The 17,737-nt window shown below is 36.1% G+C and overlaps 1 protein-coding gene and 1 non-coding gene across 8 annotated transcripts in view; both read right to left on the bottom strand.

Annotated features, from left to right (window-relative positions):
* Nucleotides 1-17,737, bottom strand: part of COP1 (COP1 E3 ubiquitin ligase) — a 244,389-nt gene that overhangs the window by 11,350 nt on the left and 215,302 nt on the right. The gene's annotated exons all lie outside the window — the stretch shown is intronic.
* On the bottom strand, nucleotides 12,925-13,062 carry LOC144316615 (small Cajal body-specific RNA 3). The gene has a single exon (XR_013382557.1).

Genomic DNA, 17,737 nt, shown 5'->3' on the forward strand with positions numbered 1-17,737 from the left:
AGATAGAGAATAAACAATTTTATGCCAAGAAAACTGAGGCAATGAAATGTATAAATTCTATGAGAGATGCAAATTCCCAAATATGACAGAAGAAAGATAAAGAATACAGAGGACAAAAGAACACTTCCAAACTTAGCTTATAAGTCAAAGTCAGAGAAAGACATTATATATAAAAAAAAAATGCAGACCAACTGCCTTCACAAACAGATATAAAAACTCTTAAAAAATAAAGAGAACTTTGCCACATACAAAAAGAATAATGTATCATGTTCAAGTGAGATTTATCCAGATATTCTAGTTGGCTTCTCTCTCTCTCTCTCTCTCTCTCTCTCTCTCACACACACACACACACACACACAATGAATGTAAGTCACCGTTTTAAACAGAACAGGAAAATCACATCATCATAATTGACACAGAAAATTCATTTGACAAATTTAATACCCCTTCATAATAAAAACTCCTAGCAAACTAAGAACAGAAAGAATTCCCTCAAGGTGGTAAGGGTTTCCTATGAAAAACTTAGCTGGGGGTCACTTGAGTGGCTCAGTGGCTAAGCATCTGCCTTTGGCTCAGGTCGAGATCCCAGGGTCCTGGGATGTAGTCCCACATCAAGATCCCTGCAGGAAGCCTGCCTCTCCCTCTGCCTATGTCTCTGCCTCTCTCTCCGTGTGTCTCTCATGAATAAATAAAATCTTAAAAAAAAATTAGTTAACATCATACATAATGGTGAAATATTGAACTTTCTTTCCCAGACTAGAAGGGAAGGACGTTTGCTTTCACCGTATCTATTTGGCACTATATTAGAGGTCCTCAGTGTAATAATCAAAAAGAGAAAGAAAAAGCACACAGATGAGAAATGAAGAAGTAAAATTGTCTTTATTTATAAATGACATGACTACCTATGTAGAATAGCTTAACAAATCTTCAAAAAAGCTGCTAAAACTAATAAACCGATCTAGCAGGGTTGTCAGATATGATGTCATTACTTAAAAGTCAATACAGCTCTATAAATTAGAAATGAATAATTAGCAAACAGATACTAAAAAGACACCATTTATAATGGCATCAAAAACATGATTTAGAGACAAGTCTAGAATATGTGTAAGACCTACACACTGAAAATTATAAAACAACGTTGAAAGATATCAAAGAACATTCAAAGGAAGGGACAGATTACCATCTTCACATACTCCCATAAAACAAGAATGGTTTTATGTGTAAGCCTTGGTACTCACAATGATAAACATTTTTTTAACCAGAAGAAAGAGAACTATTAAACAAAAATCAGAATATAGCCCTTTTCTTATTTTTTTCTCAAATGTTAAGCATTATGTTAAATGGTTTTCTCCTCAATAAGTAATTCTGTTGGGAAAAAAATGGGAAAAAATTTTATGTTAACAAATCTGAATATTTAAACCAAGTAGAAAAATTCTTACAAAAAACAAAACAAAACAAAACAAAACAAAAAACAACCAAAACTGAGCAAAACATGAATCATCTGACAGGTATTTAAAAAAAAAGTCAACTGTCAAAAACTTTTTATACCTCAGACTTGTATGACTCTATCTACAAATTCAGTCAAATATTCAAGAACAGAGTACTTCCAATATCACACATATTGCCCACAGAAAAGAGGACTCCTTAATTTGTTTCATGAGATTTAATATAATTATGAAATCAAAATGTGATGAGAACAATCCAAGAAAGGAAGGTTATAGGTCAATGTTATTTATGAAAACAGATGGAAAAATCCCTAATGAAATATCAGCAGGTCAATTTTAACAATATATATGAATAATACATCTTGACCAAGTTGATTTTATTCCAATGATGTAAGATTGATTTAACATTAGAAAAAAATTATCCCATCAATATTTAAAAGATAATTATTACATCATCTTCAATAGGTACAAAATAAAGCAATAATATACTCCAGCTTCATTTATGATGAAAACTCTCTGCAAGCTGAAAATTCAAAGAAACTTCTTGTAAGTTTCCTATGAAAATCTTACAGCAGAAATTATACATAATCATGACATATTCACAAGTTTTCCCTTTTGTGAATAACAAGATGAAGATGCCACGGATTATCACTTCCATTCAGCATTATACTATAGGTCCTGGCCATTAAAATAAAGTGAAATGAATAAAATTAGGTACAAAATTGGGAAAGTAGAGATTAAACTTTCATTACTTGTGGATCACATTATTATGCACATAAAATATTCCAAGAATGTAGAAATAGATAATTAAAATTAATAAGAGTTAATATGCTGCTGGATTAAAAAATGGGGAGAGTAACATACCATTCCTAAGAGGTCATAGTGACATCTTTCCTTCTCTCTCTAATATTTACTGGTTTACTTGAACTGGTAATATATAAGGTGGTAAAAATTCAAATAGTACAAAGAATAGGAGAAAAGTATCTCTCATTCCCTTTTTTTCTGAGTCTCTGAAGCAACTACTGTGATCAGAAGTGAAATCTTTCCAGATAGGGCAGCTATCTGGAAATATTTCCAGTGGCTCAGCAGTTTGGTGCCTCCTTCAGCCTGGGGTGTAATCCTGGAAACCCGGGATTGAGTCCCACGTCAGGCTCCCTGCATGGAGCCTGCTTCTGCCTCTGCCTGTGTCTCTGCCTCTCTCTCTGTGTGTGTGTGTCTCATGAATAAATAAAATAAAATCATTAAAAAAAAAAAAAAAAAAAAAAGAAGAAAAGAAATCTTTCCAGGTAAACTTAGCATCGTTACTGTGAACTTCAACACTATAGTAGGATCAAGCATACCTTCAGGGCTTTCTCAACATATAAAAGAATCATAAGTTTTCTATCTGGTGATTCTACTCTCTCCTTACCTTGTCTAACTTTCAGGTAACAACCTTACTTTCAACTTGGGATTTCATCCTTTAAAGTGACAAGCCAAAAAAAAAGCCAAAAAAAAATAAAAAATAAAAAATAAAGTGACAAGCCACATTTTATAAGCCCCTTGATTACCTAAGAGAAGTCTGTCTCTAGGTTTCTCTTACAGGAGTAACTCCACAGAGCTCACTTCTACATTTCTGTACATATTATTAATTGGTCCTCAGGATGAAATGGACCTGACTATATAAGACAAGCTGTATCCTTAAAAATCAAATTAGCAAAACATATGGACGAAAATACACTATATAGTTAGAGTGACAAAGTGGAATTGGGGTCACAAACACTTTTCAGTTCACTAGTCTAAGATTTCCAAACTAGGTTATCATGAACAAGTTATTAAACCTCTCTAAATCTCTGTCTTCTCGACTGTAACATAAAACTGAGTTAATAGAGCTAATGAAAGGAAGGGAACAGAGAGCTGTTATTAAATAAAACACATCTATAAATATCTGGAACAGAACACGTATCTTTGTAAGTGAGCACTGTTAGGAGAAAGTCGATTCTTTTTTTTTTTTTTTTTTAAAGAGACAGTGTGGGGAGGACAGAGGGAGAGGGAGAGAAAAAATCTTAAGCAGGCTCCACACCCAGGTCAGAGTCTGACTCAGGGCTTAATTTCGCCATCATGAGATCATGACCTGAGCCAAAATCAAGAGTCATTTGTCTGGGCCACCCAGGCACTCCAAATGAAAGTTCTTCTAATTCCAGGTAAGAGTTTAGAAAAAGAAGGTAGCCAAACTGTCAAAAATCCTGAGAGTATGAAAAAATTGTAATAATGGGTTCTTGGATTTGGCATTAGATGACCTGGTAACCTCAAAGGCAACTCTATCTGAGGTTCAGTCTGTAGCAATAGGGGCCTTTGCATAAGTTCCTACAGCTAGCTCAGTCTTTAGAACTTGGCTTTTACACAAGTTTCTGGAAAAAGTTTTCCCTAATCTCCAAGGTGATAAGGTAGTTACCTTCCTCTCTCCAAATTGCTTCCATAGGAAGAATAAATGTCGATTATGCAGTTTCATATCATGATAGTGGCGGCTTCAGTATAAAGTTTATTAATTTCATGCCATTTTATTCATGTATCATTATCCATCCATTTATCATTAGGGTAGATATTATGTCAGGTATTCTGCTATGTACTAAAGTTCTGAAGATGAGTAAAAAATGAAGTCTGATCTTGAAATGAAAGAGTAGGAGGGCAAATGGACTTTGTTTTTTCTGTTATTGTTGTCAAAGATTTTATTTATTTATTCATGAGAGACACACACAGAGAGAGAGGGAGAGACACAGGCAGAGGTAGAAGCAGGCTCCATGTAGGGAGCCCGACGCGGTACTCGATCCCGGGTCTCCAGGATCATGCCCTGGGCTGAAGGTGGTGCTAAACTGCTGAGCCACCCGGGCTGCCCCAAAGGGACTTTGAAATAGAAAACTACTCTATTATTGTAAGAAATATATTTCACAGGGACAACTGAGGAAGCAAGAAGGAAGTGTCCTTTCTGGGAGAGAGAAGAACAGTTTCATATATAAAACCACAAATGGAACATGAAAAAGTAACAGCTGCAACTACTCAAAATAAAAGGGTATTTTAGACAAAGAGACATAATCCTACAAATGCCATGAGTTTGGGGGGAAATGGTGTTTACAGATGATGACAAATTATGAGTCAATTTGTGTATTAGTTGATTAGATGAAAACCAACAGGTTGGAATAAACATGTAAACTAACTCTCTCACACCAGAGTAAGGATTTTACTTATGGACAACAAGTAATCAATGGCAAGGAAAGGACAGAATTACTTTTTTTCTAATACTGTTCTATTCCCTCAGTGATGTCCCACTCCCCTTCTGTGCCTCCCCCAGTCACCTAGAGTCACTGTCTTTAGTTCTATCCCTTAATAAAACTCTTAAATCCACATCTATTAAGTTAAATAAGGGAAATTCTTACAAAAAGCAGAGAAAAAAAGGATGCAGGTGGGAGACACTACCTATCCTCAAACATATTTCAAAAGTTGTTTTTTTTTAAAAGTAGGCTCCAAGTCCAACATAAGGCTTGAACCCATGGCCCCAAGATCAAAAGCTGCATGCTCTACTGACTGAGCCAGGTAAGCATCCTTTAAACTTTTTTTTTTTTTAAGTGAATATACTGAAACACTTTTATAATGATGAGGAGGATTTTCTTTGATAGAGAGAGAGAAAGAGAGAGAGAGAGAGGGTGATAGGGGGTACATGGAGATGGAGAGAGAGAATCTCAAGCAGACTCCTGGATGAGCATGGAGCCATATCAATATGGGGCTCTATTTCATGACCCTGACTGCGAGCATGACCTGAGCTGAAACCAAGAATTGGACACTTAACTGTGCCACCCAGGCACCCCAATATAGTGAAAGACTTCTAAATAAACAGGTTTGTAATTTGTGAGTCTAACTTTAACATTTTTTTTTAAAGATTTTATTTATTTATTCATGATAGACATAGAGAGAGAAAGGGGCAGAGATACAGGCAGAGGGAGAAGCAGGTTCCATCCCGGAAGCCAGACTCGGGACTCGATCCTGGGACCCCAGGATCACGTCCTAGGCCAAAGGCAGGTGCTAAACCGCTGAACCACCCAAGGTTCCCCTAACTTTAACACTTTCAAAAGGAAACTGAATACAGAAAAAAAGTACTGATTATTTAATAACCTACCTAACTAGACCATATCCAATCTTCTCTCAGTATAATGCACTCCACACATTGCTATGAAAATATTCTCATGTGATAGTTTCATCTTCCTGAACAGTGGGCTTTCGGAGCTTACTGATGCCTACATAAGAAAGCTCATACTTGGGATCCCTGGGTGGCACAGCGGTTTGGCGCCTGCCTTTGGCCCAGGGCGTGATCCTGGAGACCCGGGATCGAATCCCACGTCGGGCTCCCGGTGCATGGAGCCTGCTTCTCCCTCTGCCTGTGTCTCTGCCCCTCTCTCTCTCTCTCTCTGACTATTATAAATAAATAAAAATTAAAAAAATAAAATCTTTAAAAAAAAAAAAAAAAAGAAAGCTCATACTTCTTTTTTCAGTATGGCATTCAAAACTATGTAATCTGGAACTTCTCTCATTTCCCAACAGGATTCTACCTCACCTTTTTCCTTTAGACTATTCTACTAGAAGTTTCTTAAACACTGATTGCAGTTTCTCTCATCTATAGCTTTATTCACACTGTTCTCCAGGCTGAAGACAGTGCAGCAAGAAAAGTGTCGGTTTTGGAGCCAGGCAGAGCTGGATTCAAATGCTAACTCTACTACTCCTTATTTAGTTGTGTTATCTTTAGTAATTCAGTTAAATTCTCTGAGCCTTAATTTCACTTGTAAACAAAGCTCAAAAGTATATACCTTAAAAGATTTGTGGTGATGACTTTGAATTAAGATAGCACTTAGTATGTAATGCCTGGCTGATACTAAAAAGATGCTGGTCTATAATCTTCTGACCAGGCATGTGCTTTATCTCTGTCTTAGACCTTCTGAAACCCTGTATGCCTTTATGAAGTCCAGCACAAGAGCCAATATCTACATAAAGTCCTCCATAATTCTACCAATTAAAAGTAATCTCTCCTCATCTAGGGTCAATACTTCCAGTGGTAATTCTCTTATAAGGATTTCTTTCCTTCAGGCTTATACCACAGTTGTTTATAAATAATTCTATTGGGTTGTAAATCATCTAAACATGTTTTATATATTTAGAAATGTACTTTATATATTGCAAAATTAAAACCTAATGAATTAGAACAGGTACAAGTTGTCCAGTTATATGGGTTAATGTAGAAAGTGTTGAAAATGATGACAGCAACATTTATTATTTATTGGTCATTAACCTGGAGTTTTTCACTATCTCAATACTTTCCATATATTTTCTGTATCTCAATAGTTCCCATATATTTTCTAGTTTTGTTCCACAATATTAAGTAGAAGATCCTATTATTCTGATTTCATAGAAAACAGAGGTATACAAAGGTTATTAACTTGCCCAAAGCCTCAGAGCTAGTATTAAGTGGCAATAGGAAGCCAATCTGGCAACCTGACTCCAGGACTCTTAATCAGAACACCACCCTAAGACAAAAGTTATAAACAGTGCATGCCTCCCCCTACCCCATGGATGTTTAAAAGCACGACCTTGCCTAATAAGGATCTCAAAAAATTCTGAAACATTTTCTCCCCCAAAGCAACTTTACAGTCTGTGTTGTAAAACTAAGGAAGGCAAGTACTTTGAAGATTTTACTGGGAGAAAAACAAAGCTAAGACATACCATCTTTGAGACAGTCCTCCTTTCAGGTGATAGAACGCTATTACCTGAAATCCAAGAGCCGCAGTGGGGACAGCTAGTAAGACTTAATGTAAGTGGTCTGTCCTCAACAGTTTGTCCTACAAGCACTGCATTTTCTTCTTAAAGTGTCTGCTAAGTTAAAACTGTACATCCATTTAAATCCTTCAGACAAATACTCAATATGATGAAACAGGTAAAACACTATGTACAACAGAGTATCTGTTGTACTCTCCTCTCCCTAGAGGACACAGAACATGAGGAAGATGCCTGAATTTAAGATCTTCCTTAAATAAACATAAACAAAGAAGTATATAAAATTTTGAGGTTAACCAACCAGGTTTCAGTCTATATTGAATCTGTTAAATTCCTTAATTTTCTCTCCATAGAATTTTTTGCCTAATTTGGCATTCTCTTTTTTTAATGAACAGATAGCTTTTCTTCTCATTGCCAGAAAAGAGTGTTAATTTGGAGTGAGGACTGCAGTGTCACTTCAAATAAAAGATCATATATACTTTAAGCTCTTTTCATACCAAAATTATAAACATATAATAGGGGCTTTTGCCTCATTTTTTCTCTTTGGTGTGGGATGGAAGAGTAGTGATATATTAAAAAGTATCTGGAAAACTGAAATGGCTTCTCTTCATATATGAGTTCATGGACTCTGTACACTGTCAAATCTGATTTTCACTCAGGATCCTGTAGCAACCAAACACTTTAAATTGAATTTGCCCTTTCAGTTTTTCTGTTCATGCATGATCTAGAGTTGCTTTATGAACATCCTCTTCCTCTCCCTTGAGTTGACATGCAAATACAACATGCAGAGATTTTTAAGTTTTTCTTCTATCAATGCTCTTGTTAAGTGATGGTGTTCAGTTATCCAGTTTCTTCAATCCTTTTTATTTTCTTCAAATCATCCCAAAACCTTCATAAACTTTCCCATGGTACCCTCTAACTTAAATACAAAAAAGACAAAATACACAAAGTGCTAGCATTTGTGCTAGCACAAATGCTTCATTTTCTTGCGCTAGAGTGGCTTTCCTGACATACAGAATCATTATTTTATTAAAACCACTCTTTAATAAAACCACCTTCTCTTTTATCAAGTTCATAATTGTTTTTGCATCTCAGAGTTACATGCATTTCACTTTTATCTGAATATGAGTAATCAGGAGAATCCTCCACTAGTGTGTGTTCATTTACACACACATTTATACAGCCATAAATCTATGCTGTACATGGACAGCATGTGAGACCCAAAGATAATCAAATCAAAGATAATCAAACATTACAAAAGGATCTTCAAAGATTTTTAAATAAATGCCATTTGTAAGCCTGACAGTTTCTTTTTTGTTTCTGACCTTCCTTTTAGCATGTGGTTTTTCTGAACTGACTTCATAAATATATATGTAAATAAGTCTAGGAAAAAAAATGAGCACAAACCTATAATCTATTAATCTATCAATAAGAGGTCCTGCTCTTTAAACTGAAATGTTACAGTTACCCCTCCCTGCCTTCTATTATAGAGGATCTAAGGCTGAATTACTTGTTTCAATTGAGTTTGTAAGACAGACAATAAATGAATTCTGTGATCTTACAAACTAAGATTCTCTTTTTATTGTCTCATTTTACTACCTTAAAAAACCAACTTTTTATCATTATTACATAACCAATTGTTAAACACTACAGGCCACTTACTGTGCTAAGTTTATATGAATTATTTCACTTAGTCTCCACATAGCAGTCTTATTGAGGAAAATATTATTTTCATCCTCAATTTACAAAGAAGAAACATATACATATACACAGTTATAGAATAGCAAAGCTGTGAATCAATGTATGAAGACTGATATGATACACCAATTGCTGGTTTGTAGCATACTGATTTAATAAGCTTATCACACGCATGGCCTCAACCCAAATTTATACAATCAGTATGAAAGGAGAAAGGGGTCTTAGGTGAACATTCGGTATCTAAGGGAAAGCCTCAGCTGTTATATATTATAATGGATGTTACATTTCAAACTTCATATACGCAGAGTTCTTTCTCTTCATGGAATTTGGTCTTTTATGGATCTCCCTAGAAGTATGATTTCAAGTAATATCACTGGAGAAAAGGGCTTGCCCCAGAACTAAAGTGGAAGCGAGTGTTCTATAATCAGTATATAAGGCCGTGCCAGTACTATACTCTTCCATGCCAATCCCAATTCAAGATCTGGGAGATTCTGGAGTTTCCTTATCACAAGGAAATCCTCTCAAGATCATCCAGTTAAATCCAAATCCTCTCTTTCCTCTGCACTGTTGTCCTTGCTGAAGATGGTACTGGGCTCCTATCTAAGCCTAAAGTATAAAGATTATTAAGAACAGAATGATATAATCCACGATTAATAAAATAGGTAATTATTTTAATAAAGTATATTATCTTTATCACATCATACTGCATTTTTTTTCATTCAAATACATGTTCTTATAACTAACTTATCTAATAAGAGGAAAATATTACTCTGCCAATTAAAAGGACTTCTAGATTTGGTGGCTTATATTTTCATATTCAAAATTTTTAAGCTTTTTAAAATAAAATTTTTCTTAATGAACTATGGAAACATCCTATAATGAAGATATTTCTATAATCAATCTAAGACAAAGTGGACCAGATTTTTTTTTAATGGTAAACTTATGATGCTCTCAGTGCTGGATATTTCCTGTATCTATAACTAGATTTAAGAAAAAACAGTACTAATCAGATAGAAGACATAAATGCATATAAAATTCAAATTTTATCTAAAGGTAAAAGCACTTAATGTGATCATGACTATAAACATCAAATATTAGGGACGCCTGGGTGGCTTGGCGATTAAATGTTTGCCTTCAGTTCAGGGCATGATCCTCAGGGTACTGGGATTGAGTCCACTATTGGGCTCCCTGCATGGAGCCTGCTTCTCCCTCTGCTTATGTCACTGCCTCTCTGTGTGTCTCTAATGAATAAATAAAATCTTTAAAGACAAAAAAATAAACACCAAATACCAGCCCACTAAATTTTACTACTGGATCAGTCTCTACATGAAAAAAAATTTTTTTCCTACATGAAAATTTACATTGATTAAAAATGATACGGTTATAAACTGCTCCTCTCTTTGGGAAAATGACCCTATACATGTATACAGATTGATCTACGATTTCTTTGTAGGAATTGTTCTAAGATGTTTTACCATTTTGAAAGGCTAACAATACAGCAACAACTTAAGACTTCAAAGTAGTCAAAAATCATGTGTAAGTGTCAATTTAGAAATGTATGTGTGTAGACAGAAACACATACACATATACATACCCAGGAAGACACTGGAGACTCACCTCCACCAGAATCACCAGACTGTCATCCCTCCTCCCTGTCTCAAACTTATTTTTTTCCTGTTAAGACCTTCTTATATTTGGTATCCAAAGGAAGTTGTGTTTACATTTAGAGTAAACATAACAGAAACTGTTCTCAGGGGTGGATATTAAAACTATTTAATGACACTGACCTATCAGAAAAAAACTAATATAGCTATACCATTACTTACCTGATTGTCCCTGATTTTAGCACATCCCTGGCTATAAATGTAGGTTATAATTCTATTTAATCTTTAAGTATAAAGTAAAGACACAAATATTACATCTTACAATAGGATTTAAAATTCATATTGTGAGGATCAAATTCTGAGCTTCCTCAAGACCTCAAATAGCAAAGAAGATGTATAATTGATGGTGTGGGGTGCAATGTACAAAATACTTGTCTTCACATTCAACTAAAACCATCTCTAATTATTATGTCAGCTTTGATTTGTTATATATATATGAGGATCACTCAATTCCTCTATCATATATCTGATTTGAGTAGAAGCCAGCTGTCACCTACAGATTTACTGGAGTCGGTAGAAGGAGATAGTTTAAGGGGCATATATGATCTGGCAGCAAAAGGGTGAGGGCACATACGTAACAACATAACATAACATCTTCATGGAAGATGAAATGGAAGAACACGGTAGTAAGCAGATTAAAAACAATGGACACATTGCAAAGGATTTAAGAACACAAGGTTAAGTACTCCAATTCTTGGCCTTGGTTAAAACATCGTAAGAATGATAGAGTTGGTGGGGACACCTCTCAAATATATTTGTAAACATATCTTGAGATAGATTCAAGACTATCAAGATTCAGTCATAAGACATTCTCTTCCCTTTTGAATTAGACCTCACTAATATTTATGTTCATGATTTTTAGTCAGAGGTCATTTTATTTATTTATTTTTAAAGATTTTATTTATTTATTCATAAGACAGAGAGAGAGAGAGAGGCAGAGACCGAGGCAGAGGGAGAAGCAGGCTCCATGCAGGGAGCCAATGTGGGACTCGATGCCAGGATCATGCCTTGGGCCGAAGTCAGGCGCCAAACCACTGAGCCACCCAGGGGATCCCGTCAGAGGTCATTTTAGTGAAGGGTCTTGAATCTAGATTTGGATTTCTTAAAAATATTTTATTTATTTATTTATTTATTTATTTATTTATTTATTTATTTATTTATTTATGAGAGAGCTAGCACAGGCTAGGGGAGGGGCAGAAAAGCAGACTCCCCACTGAGCAAGGGAGCCTGACACAGGACTAGATCCAAGCATTCCAGGATCACAACCCAAGTCAAAGGCAGACAGATGCCTGACTGAAGCCACCCAGATGCCCAAGATTTTAATTTCTTGTGTAAAGAAGTAGAGCACAAATAATATAAGTGAGAGGCACCTGGGTGGCCTTTGGCTCAGGTCATGACCTCAGGGTCCTGGGATGGAACCCTACATCAGGCTCCCCACTCAGGAAGTCTGTTTGTCCTTCTCTCTGCCCCTCTCCCTACTTGTACACACACACTCATTCTCTCAATAAAATCTTTTTTAAAAAATAATACGAGTACAAACTCTTAAAATGATTCATCAAAACGAAGATAAGAGTAGACTAATGACTTCTAAACAGTTTAGAAAAATAAGGCTACTTATTCAATATCTGTCTGATCCAGTAACTGCCCAGAGTAAGAAGTATATGGGGATTTGAGAATCACAAACAAGGATAGATCCCCACTCAATGAGTTATAAATAAACCCCTTGTGGTTTGCTTACAAGCACCCTGGTGCTATGCATTAGCAAATGCTACTACAGCTCCTTCCCCTGCTGACAGCTCCCCCCTCACCTGGACCCTCAGCCCCCTCTCCCCTGCTCACAGAACACACACACTAAGAAAACCTAAGATTGCAAGTTTAGTACTAATAAGTTAATACTTAGTAGCTAGCTTTGCCCTGGTAATAAGCATTCCTAAAATTTGTTACAGACTTAAAAGTTTACATAAACTGTGTTTGGAAAAATTGCTTTCTTAATGACAAATCAATTCCTAATGAGAAAAACTTCATGGAAGCTACCTCTGATTAGCTTCCTCATATCTACAGACCTCTACTGATAGCCCTGATGAGTTAGTCAATGTGATCTCTCAGGAAAAATAGTATTTCTAAATTCATTCCACTTCCTGGCTGTAGGTTCCTGAATTCAACAAACAATATCTAATCTTAAAACCATAAAATATTTAAAAACCAGTTAAGATGGATGCAGAAGTAACCTTACTTGGTTGTCTATTAAAAACCCAGTACACTTAATTGGCTGAAAGAGTAAACAAAACAGCACAGAAAGCTGCACTTGGAATGTTGGTTTTAAGGTTGTATGGAGGGGAACGATCAGACTTAGCCAGCTGTCCTAAGCCAGACAGAGACCTCCAGTTTATGTAGGATCACTGCAATTTGTAGACAAAAGGCAGTTTTTCCATTTGTCCACATGGTTGGTTACAGGTTCCATTATTTTTGTGTTTCATTATTACGAAACCTTTAGTTATCCAGTCTTTTCTATACCAACGTCCCACCTGTAAGAGGTTCTCATTTAAATACATATTAATGCATTCAAATAAACTATAAGGGAAAAAAAACAGGATTCAGAGAGATATTATAAAACAAACCATTAAAAAAACAAACAGCATATAAAATCAAAGTGAGGGATCCCTGGGTGGCGCAGCGGTTTGGCGCCTGCCTTTGGCCCAGGGCGCGATCCTGGAGACCCGGGATCGAATCCCACATCGGGCTCCCGGTGCATGGAGCCTGCTTCTCCCTCTGCCTGTGTCTCTGCCTCTCTCTCTGTGTGTGTGTGACTATCATAAATAAATAAATATTTAAAATAAAATAAAATAAAATAAAATCAAAGTGATCTTTAGGAATAAAGGTTGTCAAGAACATATACAAGAGAAGGAAGACTGAGATACATATACAAAAAAATCACATACATCCACCACCTTTCCTTCATTTTCAGTGCTTTCCAAACTCTTCTCCTTACCCAGCCCTAATCAACTTAATTTTCCTTGCCACATAACAACTCAAATATTATCTTTCAACAGCCACAACTTCCCTCACATACCAATACCTATGAACTCTGGATGCTCTCCTGAATAAAGTGTGAAAACAATGTGCTTGCAATCATGTATATCTGACAGAAAACAATTACTCCATACTGCTGATCAATACTGTGGAGGGCCTCTGACCACAGAACTGTGCATTTCTAAGGGTTCTATTTGCACAATTCCTCCAGAAAACTCTGGCAAAAACTGTTTCAAAAGATTTGTACTACTTAAGGATACCATCTAACACAGGAGAAAGAGCAATGCATTTAAGACATGGGGACCTGGACTGCATTTTGGTTTTGTCATAGTATTGGCTTCATCTTCTTGGAGACTCAATTTTTTCAACTATAAGGCCAGTAATTTTAGGTACTTCACAGAATTTTTATGAAGACTCAAAGAAAACATAGTAAAGTATTTAACCAAAAAGGAACTGGCATATAATAAGCACCAAATAAGTGGCAATTCTTTCTTTAAAAAAAGGATTTCATTTATTTATTCATAAGAGACGCAGAGAAAGTGGCAGAGCCATAGACAGAGGGAGAAGCAGGCTCCTTGCAAGGAGCCTGATGCAAGACTGGACACCCCAGGACCACGCCCTGAGCTGAAGGCAGATGTTCAACCACTGAGTCACCCAGGTGTCCCAGTGGCAATTATTCTTAATAAAATACTATAACCTAAATTAAAAAAAATAAGATTTATTAATTTGAGAGAGAGAGAGAGAGAGCAGGGAGGAGGGGCAGAGGGAAAGGGAGAGAAAAACATACATAGACGCCATGCAGGCCTTGGAGCTTGATGTAGGGCTCAACCTCATGACCTGAAATCAGGACCTGAACCAAAACCAAGAGTCAGACACTTAACCAAATGTGCCACTCAGGTGCTCCAACCTAAATTTCTTTACAGGGCAGCTGGGGGCACCAGGATGGGACAGTTGGTTAAGCATCTGCCTTTGGTTCAGGTCATGATCTCAGGGTTCTGGGGTTGAGTCCCACCTTGGGCTCCTTGCTCAGTGGGGAGTCTGCTTCTACCTCTCACTCGGCTCCTCCCCCCAACTGGTGTGCTTGCTCACACTCTCCCAAATAAACAAATAAATAAAATATTAAAAAAATAAAAAGGCAGTTGTCTGAAGTATGACTATCCTAGTATATCAGAGTCACCATATTCATGATCTTATAAAATTGATTAAAAACATAAAGTAGAGGGTGCCTGACTGGCTCAGGTCATGATCCCAGGGTCCTGGAATTGAGTCCTGCATCAGGCTCCCTGCAGAGCCTGCTTCTCCCTCTTCCTCAGCCTGCCATACCTCCCTGCTTGTGCATTTTCTCTCTCGCTGTCAAATAAATAAAAATCTTTAAAAATAAATAAAATAAACAACAAAATAACATAAAGTAGGCTACCTAGAGGTTAAGTATTTTTAAATTTTATCTTAACTCTTTCCTAGAAAACTAAGATCTTATTATGACAGCTACTGGTTTTTTTGTTTTTTTTTTTTTTTTAGTTTTTTTTAGTTTTTGTTTTTTTTTTTGCTTTCAAAGTAGAAACAAGGAATAACACAGGGCCAACACTAAATGAAGTACAACAATTAGAGAAGAATATACTTGAATGGCAGCTCGTAAAGTACATTCTATAGGTGCATCAGTAGCTGTTAAACACCAGAAAACAAGGAGAGGAGATGGTTAACAGAGCAACAAAAAAGTAGAGATTGAGCTGGGCAAGGATGAGAGGATAATTTATATAAGTGGGAAAGGAAGAACAAGGCAATACAGAAATTTTTAGAATAAAATGACTTGGGAGAAGATATAGCCAGGAGGAAATAAGGATGTTAATAGGTCAAAGTTGGAAGGAAAAATCAAAGGAATAGCATTTCATAATAAATTTCTTTTGGTTTTATAGAATAAATTCCTGAGCTCAATGAGTGATTTAAAATGACCTCATAGCAGGGCGTCTGGGTGGCTCAGTCAGTTAAGCATCAGATTCTTGATTTAGGCTCAGGTCATGATCTCAGGGTCTTGAGATTGAAACCAGTGTCTGGCTCTGCACTAGTCACAGAGTCTGCTGGAGATTCTTTCTCTCTCTCTATGCCCCTCCCCCACAACTCACTCTTTCCCTCTGAAATAGATAGATAGATATCTTTAAGTTGACCTCACTTATTTTTGTGGCCATTTAGAGTTTCTGAAAATTTAAATGAAATTTGTTAATTCAGTAAATACTTTTAAAGCAAATATATAAAGAGAAAAAAGCTCAACAATTGATACTTTATAGTATTTTGTCACTTATGAATCCATGAGCAGTGTGTTAAAAATAAAGATTCTGTAGCTTCCAAGTTGGTGAACACATCCAAGTGATAGGAAGATAGCTTGTCCAGAATAGGCATGAAAGTTCTATTCTCCGCTGCTGCCACCACGACCACCGCCAGTAGCTTTTCCTATGCATCTTTTCCATTTGGCATTCCCTGAGTTGTATCTTTTATAGTAAATTGGAAAATGTTTAGTCAAATTTGGCTGATTAAAAACCAGGACATGCTACTCTTTGGGAGACAGATCTTTGACTCCAGGTTTAAGACCCTGACTTACTACAAGCACTACAAGAATGCTCTACCTCTTATTTGTGCTACTGAGGAGATCAGAAAAAATCCCAGGCTATTATTCAACGTTCCCCCTGGAGTTGGGTCTTTCCAACATCTTCTAAAGTGACCAACTTCCTAATGTGGCTCTTGGAAGGGGTTTGAGATGATAATATCTAATTACTCCTGTGAAACAGATCTGTGTGGACACTGCTAGAAACACTGGTTTTCCCCCTTAGCAGATGGATACATTATTGGATCTCTACAGATTTCCACGGTGGGATCAACACTGGATGTGTTGGGAATGGAATCTTTGTTTTCCCATGTAATTTTAGGATATTTAATAAAAAGAAAGAGAATTATGCATTCCATAAAGAAACAACAACAACAACATGGAAGTTCCTGGGTCTCACACTCTTTGAAACTTTAACTTAATAAGTCTGAGGTTTAGAAACTTGCATTTTTAATACAAAACCCAGGAAATCAATCATTCTGAAGTAGATAATCAGTAAGACCATACTTTGAAAAAAGACCAGTACAGATACTGGAGACTATCTATAAATGTTGAGTTCAAAGAAAGGAGAAGTCTGCATTTTTCTGCTATTGGTCAAGGGGTAGGTGAGAGTAAAGTGGAAAGATTTCCTTGTTAATTAAAAAAAAATATATTACTGGATGCCTATTTACCTGATCCAATGCAAGGCCAAGATCAAGATGAACAGGATAAGAGTGTTTAACCTAATGGGGCTTTTAAATTAAATGAAAATGATTATATATGTAAAGCTAATTTTAATACTTTTACATAGTCTATATAAGTTTATTTACTTAAAAAAGATATTACATTCTGTACTGGAATTTGAAATACAGAAGTGGTTCACAAAAATTTAGTAGAAAATTTAACCTCACAAATGGAAATCTATGAGAATTTAAAATAATTAAAATAAAATGGGAAATTGAGAAGTAGGCTGTTACCTATGCTAGTGTGGTTTTACATGTACTAGCAAGTAAATGTCCTATTCTCTTTCACTCTATTTCCGTATTTTAAATTAGTCCATAACAAAGGAAAATACATGATATTAGCACAACTTCACAGAATGAAGTTCTGACCTCTTCACCTCTATTTTCAAGTGGTATTATAGTTGCAAAGGATTCGAGTAAGACTGAGGTAAAGAGTGGGATAACACAATGAAAAATCAGATGTTGACTTTTACTGCATGCAGAGTTACAAGTTCTTAAACGTTACACATTTTTCAGTATTTATTGTTTATGAAGTAATGGGAATAACGAAGAGCTATTCTGATAGAACAATTTCTAAGACTTAGAGTTACAGAAAAATATAGTGGACTTCCTTGTGAAGCAGGAGCTCCTTGTCACCAGAAGTATTCAAAAAATTTGAAGGATATCCTATTAGAAATGTGATAGAATTCATTTCTACATTGGGCAAAAGATAAGGATCTAATGGTAGTAGTCATCTATCCAATGAACACTCTGCTTCTTCTGTGGCTGCAAAACTCAGCAATGAACTTC

The sequence above is a fragment of the Canis aureus genome, chromosome 6 (genome assembly GCF_053574225.1).
Source record: "Canis aureus isolate CA01 chromosome 6, VMU_Caureus_v.1.0, whole genome shotgun sequence".
Taxonomy (NCBI): Eukaryota; Metazoa; Chordata; class Mammalia; order Carnivora; family Canidae; genus Canis; species Canis aureus.